Raw genomic sequence first — 5,733 nt, forward strand, 5'->3', positions numbered from 1 at the left:
AATGGGCCACTCTTCAATGATGGAGAGCACCATGGAGCAGCAAAGAGCAAAAGCATAAGCTGAAAGGTAAATTATTTTTTTAATAAATACTGTCAGTCACTCACTGGAAATGCAGACAATCTTTCTGTAGAGTATAAATCAAGAATATCCATATTTTAATCTAAGTACGGATTCCGTGTCCAGTGCCTGGCCACACTCAGTTCAGGGAGAAAAGAGTGCCCAGAAAACAGCTAGAAAAAGGGGCTCCACTCAAGCCCTTCTCCACTGAACCAGCGTTGGCTTGTTCAGTAGCACACATACTAAAATTGGAATGATACAGAGAAGATTAGTGTGGCCCCTGCACAAGGAGGACATGCAAATTCGTGAAGTGTTCCATATTAAAAAAAAATAGCGACCATGAAGAAAAAAGATATCATTTGATAGCATCCCTGCTGCACAATGATTTCCTATTAACATTTAAGAAAGAGACCATTCTTAGAAGTTGAGAATTTGCTAGAAAGTAAAATATCTTTTTGTCCCTAAAAGTGACTTTGCTGTCCAGAAGCCTCCAAGCCTTCCTGGAATTTTTATTTAGAATTCCAAAGAGTTCCATAAAGACTTTCAAATGCAACCACATCTTCTACTAACTTTATACGTGGGGGGGCTTCTTCCTCCCAGAATCATAGGGTATATAATCCAATATTCTCTAGAAATAAAAGTTAATTGTGGTAATTCTACTAGGAAGGGCAAGCACCACTTTCAACCAGAGTTTGATTTCCAAATCAAGACTCAAGTCAGCAGTCATTGTGCTAAAACATATAATGTGTTGAAGCTATCCTAGCATATTGGGTTAGTCCAAGAAAGATTTGGAAGAAAAATAGAGAATGGCTTGATTTGGATGGTTGCAAAACTTCTCCAAGACTTTTCACCAAAAGGATCCAGCATTTGGGATGTTACTATTCTCCCCTGCAACACACCCACTCTAATATAGTCAACCAGCACTTATCCACCAAGCCAGTGATTTCCAGCGGCAGCATACAGGGATGGTTCCAGATTGCCTCAAGTTAAACTCTAGCTAAGTCACTTATAGCTGGTTGTCCCTTGGCTGGTTTCACAATATCTTTGTTTCTATGCTGCATCAACGCAGCAATATTACCTCTCATAGGGCTGTTATGAGTTGCAAATGAGTTAGAAAATTGTGGGTCACATACTAATGGCTTGATAAGTTTTTAAAATTTTTAAGTGGTCATATGAACGGGCAACATAGTAACATGCTCTCCTGACCTTCTTGCCTTGCTCAGAACTCAAGGAAGGAGGGTCACTGTCTGTAATATTTTCCATATGTACTTTTAATGTATCTCAATATGAACCCATGGGTGCTTAGAAGTGTTTTTGCTCTCATGGTAGGTGTTGCCCTATCAGTGACATAATTTTGGAGTTGGCGTTCCCAGACAAAGTCTTCTCTGGAACTGTCTAATTCATCTCTTCAAGCCCAGAACAGGTCCCTGGCTGGGCTTGGCTAGCAGATAATAGTCCACAAATGATTGTTCAACTAAACTTAACCTCAGACAAAATAGTTATGGAAGACTTAATTTAAGGGCACCAAAAGGAGACAAAATGCAAAAGATGGGAATGTCCAGGAGTGGCGAACCAGGGTCTGGACAGAGTGGCCTGTAAACCAACACCTGGGAACAGAAGTAAAGCTCCCACTCCTCCTTCCAGTGGCTCCTAGCTGAACATCCTCCCTCCCTCATCATCTGTCCACATTGGGAAAATTGCCAACAGCCAAGCTGTGTGGAACAGAGCCACAGAAGTTAGAAGGGATAATTAAGGCAGACTTCCAATGTCCTGGTGACAAGTGGGCAAAAGCACATTGGGAAGAGTCCCAAACAAGACAGACAGCAACTGCAAAGGAAAATGGAGCCCTCTCTGTCTTCACTTCATAAAATTCCAAGCAAACTCCTACCTCATGCTCTTCTCTGGTATTTCTTCTCTTCTCTAGGATGTTTAAATGCCTACTTTTTCTTTTTTTATACATTTTTGTATTTTTAAAATTTTATTTATTTACTTTATTTATTTGAGAGAGAGAGAGAGAGAGAAAGAGAGTGTGAGTCGGGGAGGGGCAGAGGGAGAGAGAATCTTAAGAAGTCTCCAAGTTCAGCATGGAGCCCAAAACTGGGTTTGATTCCATGACCTTGGGATCAAGAGTTAGATGCTTAATTGACTGAGTAACCCAGCGCACCCCAAATGCCTACTTTTTTCAATCTCAGAGCTCTGACATCTCAGTCCTGTTGTCATTCATTCCATTCATGTAGAAAACATGTAGAGGAAGAATAACCATCAGAGGCTTGCTCAATTTGTGCAAGGGAGAATGAGAAAGAGCTACTTCCTCACCCAGAATAGAAAAATGGCTCACTCCAGAGCAAACGGGGATGGGGAGGCGGGGGGAGGTGGTCACTCTACTCTTCAATCTTCTCTGAAGACTTCTTGTCTTCCACTCACTACTAACATGTTAGTATCCCAAGGGCTCCATTCTTGACTTTCTGTCTTGTTCACCCTATAAAGTCTCCTTGGTGGCTTTATGCAACACTGATATATTTGTGTGATGTGTTTGTGTCAGGGCAGCGTGAGCCAGGGAGAGCCCTGGAAGAAGACCAGCAATCTGGGTCAGGTATCCTTTCAGGTGACAGAGCGGCAGGGTGATCAACACAGTCTGGTTTGCCCAGGTCTGTCCCATTTTAAAATGGAAAATCCTGCATCCTGGGGAAGGCAGACCCAGATGGTTGGTAGACCTTGATAGAATAGAAGCTCTAGCATAAAAAGAAGGCCTGGGTTCAGATGGGTCTCTGTCTCTTAACGACCTGGGTAGGGCCTTGGGTGCATCATTTAACTCTCTGAGATGCAATATGGAAATGGAGTTGCTCATTGGTCCCTGGCTTTTCTGTTTAGTTAAGCCTTTTGAAATGGATCTTTTTTTGTTGTTCAAAAGTAGCCACAAATCATTATTATGCTTCTCCCTAATATTTCATAGTACAGTTAGTAGGAAAGAGGAGACTGTGTCTATGAAAATACTTGGTAAATAGTTGAGAGCTTATAAATACAAATTATTATTGTTGTTATTTTTATTATAGAAAGACCCTTTATTTTCAACAGCTAAGTAGACACAGGCCTGGAGTGACCACAGGCCTTACTCAATGGGGAACCCCTCCCCCTTGTTTTGAAATAGTTTTTAAACTTCAAGAAAACTACAACTCTTTTATATTTTCTCATGTAGAATGTTGTCCTGCCCGAGATTAATGGTCATTCTGAAGTCTACCAGACAGTTGGAGAGCAAGCTGACAAAGCCAAAAAATGTTGACATCTGGTTTCCCTTTAAAACAAGAACACATTTCTAGGGGTGCCTGGGTGGTTCATTCAGTTAAGCGTCCAATATTGGCTGGTCGTGATCTCGCAGTTTGTGAGTTCGAGCCCCGTGAGTCGGGCTCTGTGCTGACAGACAGCTCGGAGCCTGAAGCCTGCCTCGGATTCTGTGTCTCCTTCTGTCTCTGCTTCTCTCCCACTTGTGCTCTGTCTCTATCAAAAATGAATAGGGGCGCCTGGGTGGCTCAGTTGGTTAAGCGTCCAACTTCAGCTCAGGTCATGATCTCACAGTCCGTGGGTTTGAGCCCCGTGTCGGGCTCTGGGCTGATGGCTCAGAGCCTGCTTCCGATTCTGTGTCTCCCTCTCTCTCTGCCCCTCCCCCGTTCATGCTCTCTCTCTGTCTCAAAAATAAATAAACGTTAAAAAAAATTTTTTTAAACAACATGAATAAATGTAAAAAAAAAAATTGAAAACAAGAACACATTTCTCACATTGCATTTCAGATATGTATCACAGTGGAAATAAATACATTCATGACAAGACGGAAGCCAGAAGTAAACTGCAGAGCTGATGCTACTTGGGTCACTGGGAAATATTTTGGGAAATAGAAAGAAATGAGCTCCCTGATTGCCAGAGACTAGAAACCTCATGCCACCCAGAAATGTTTGTGTAATTAATTGAGGGAGAAATGTCAGGGTACTGCTTCAGTTTCATACACACCTCAGAGGTGTGCAGGATCAGAGGCAGAGCTCTATTCCTTGAGAGCAAAAGGAAGGAGCAAGAAATGAAAGCTGCACAGAAAGGGCACCGTCTATCTTGTGGGCCAGACATGAGCTCAGTCAGGGAGAGTGATCTAGAGCTATTGAAACAGGCCCCTTGGCCCAAGGCAGCTCTGTGAACCTTCTCTGACTTCACAGAACACTCACAGGCTGTCTATAACAAGGACACAGCTTCTCAAAAATCGGACTGCTTCAAACACCCACATTGATTTTGCAAAAATGACATCAACAAAAGCTACCAACAGAAGCCCGGGGCCCCCAGCAAGTAGGATGGCCAGCCACGCTGTAGTGAGAACACAGCTGCCATGCCCACAGCCTCCACGCGGAATAGAGGACTGACCGTACTCGCATGGCTCGCGTCCGCTCTTCGAATTACATTTATGTGGCTCGGTACTGATGTGTTAATTTGCAAATAAGGTCTTTGTTCCCTTTGTAACATTGAAAATTGTCATCACCTTTAGGAAAAGAAATGTTTCCAAGCTCTGACGGGGCAGCAAACTGTTTTACACGCACGCAACATTTAACTAATTTGGGGAGTTAATACGGCTGCCAAAACCCTTTCAGAACGTGGAAAACGAGGTCTAGAGCCAGGCCAATTAGTCAGTTACTGGAGACACCTGCTCCTCCTTCCCGCCACTTGCTTGCCAGCGTCAGTACCCTGGGAAGGGCTCCGCAACTGGCCCCTGGCTGCGACTGTCCAGGGAATGAAGCAGACGGCTGCAAGTCACTTGCACCTGGCTGCGTGCATGCACACACACCCGGCCACGCCATGGGATGGTGAGCTGTCCACACTAGTGGGGTCTTCCTAAGAGGCAGAGCAGGGTTCCCTCCTGGAGAGTGGCAACTGTACAAGCCCAAGGGGGTCTCAGATCTTGGAAGCTCATCAGTGGCGAGTTAAAACAGGAAGCAGAACGAGAACTCATCATGAACGGCGGTCCTCACTGAAATCCAGTGACCTGAGGTGCTCCCTAAATCAAAGGAATCTAAAATGTGAAAGTTTCTCAGGCTTCCCCAAGGTTCTCAGAAGTCCGGTAACATGACGGTGATGACGACGATAGTCGCAGCTGACATTTACGAGGAACTTATCAAGGTGGTATGTTAAGCGCTTGGCATGAACTACACACAACTGCTCCATGACGTGAACCTTTTGACTGCTTCTCGTCTCCACTAGAAAACCGAGGGCCAAAGAGTTAAATCATTGTCCAGGGTCCATGAAACCAGGCCAGCTGGCTCCAGAGCCTGCCAGTGCTGGATGGCCTCTCAAACGCTCCCTGAAGGGTCCTCTCTGCTTGAGGACCTCCGAAGCAGGCAGCTCTTCGTACCTCCAGCCAGCTCTGGGCGTTAACTTCATCAGTGTGAATGCGTGCCCGTGCATACACCCTTTATCAGCGATTGCATTTCCGGGAATTTAATACACAAATGTTCATGCCGACGGTTATTTATTGGTGCACGTTGTAGTTTATACAAGAAATAACCCAAATTTCCGTCAAGAGATAACTAGTTAAATACATTCTGCTGTGGCCACCCAGCACACTTAGTCAATAAGCCTGGCTTCGCTGCTTGGTCCTCCAGCAGCCCTGCCCGCACGTGGCTCAGAGAGTGGGTAGCACCTTGG

At 44.7% G+C, this 5,733-nt stretch overlaps 1 non-coding gene across 1 annotated transcript; it reads left to right on the forward strand.

Annotated features, from left to right (window-relative positions):
- The first annotated feature begins 272 nt into the window (after positions 1–272).
- On the forward strand, positions 273–382 carry LOC123609999. Its single transcript, XR_006718039.1, has one exon. It is a non-coding gene; the product is annotated as a U6 spliceosomal RNA (small nuclear RNA).
- Positions 383–5,733: the final 5,351 nt, after the last annotated feature.

The sequence above is a fragment of the Leopardus geoffroyi genome, chromosome B2 (assembly GCF_018350155.1).
Source record: "Leopardus geoffroyi isolate Oge1 chromosome B2, O.geoffroyi_Oge1_pat1.0, whole genome shotgun sequence".
NCBI lineage: Eukaryota > Metazoa > Chordata > Mammalia > Carnivora > Felidae > Leopardus > Leopardus geoffroyi.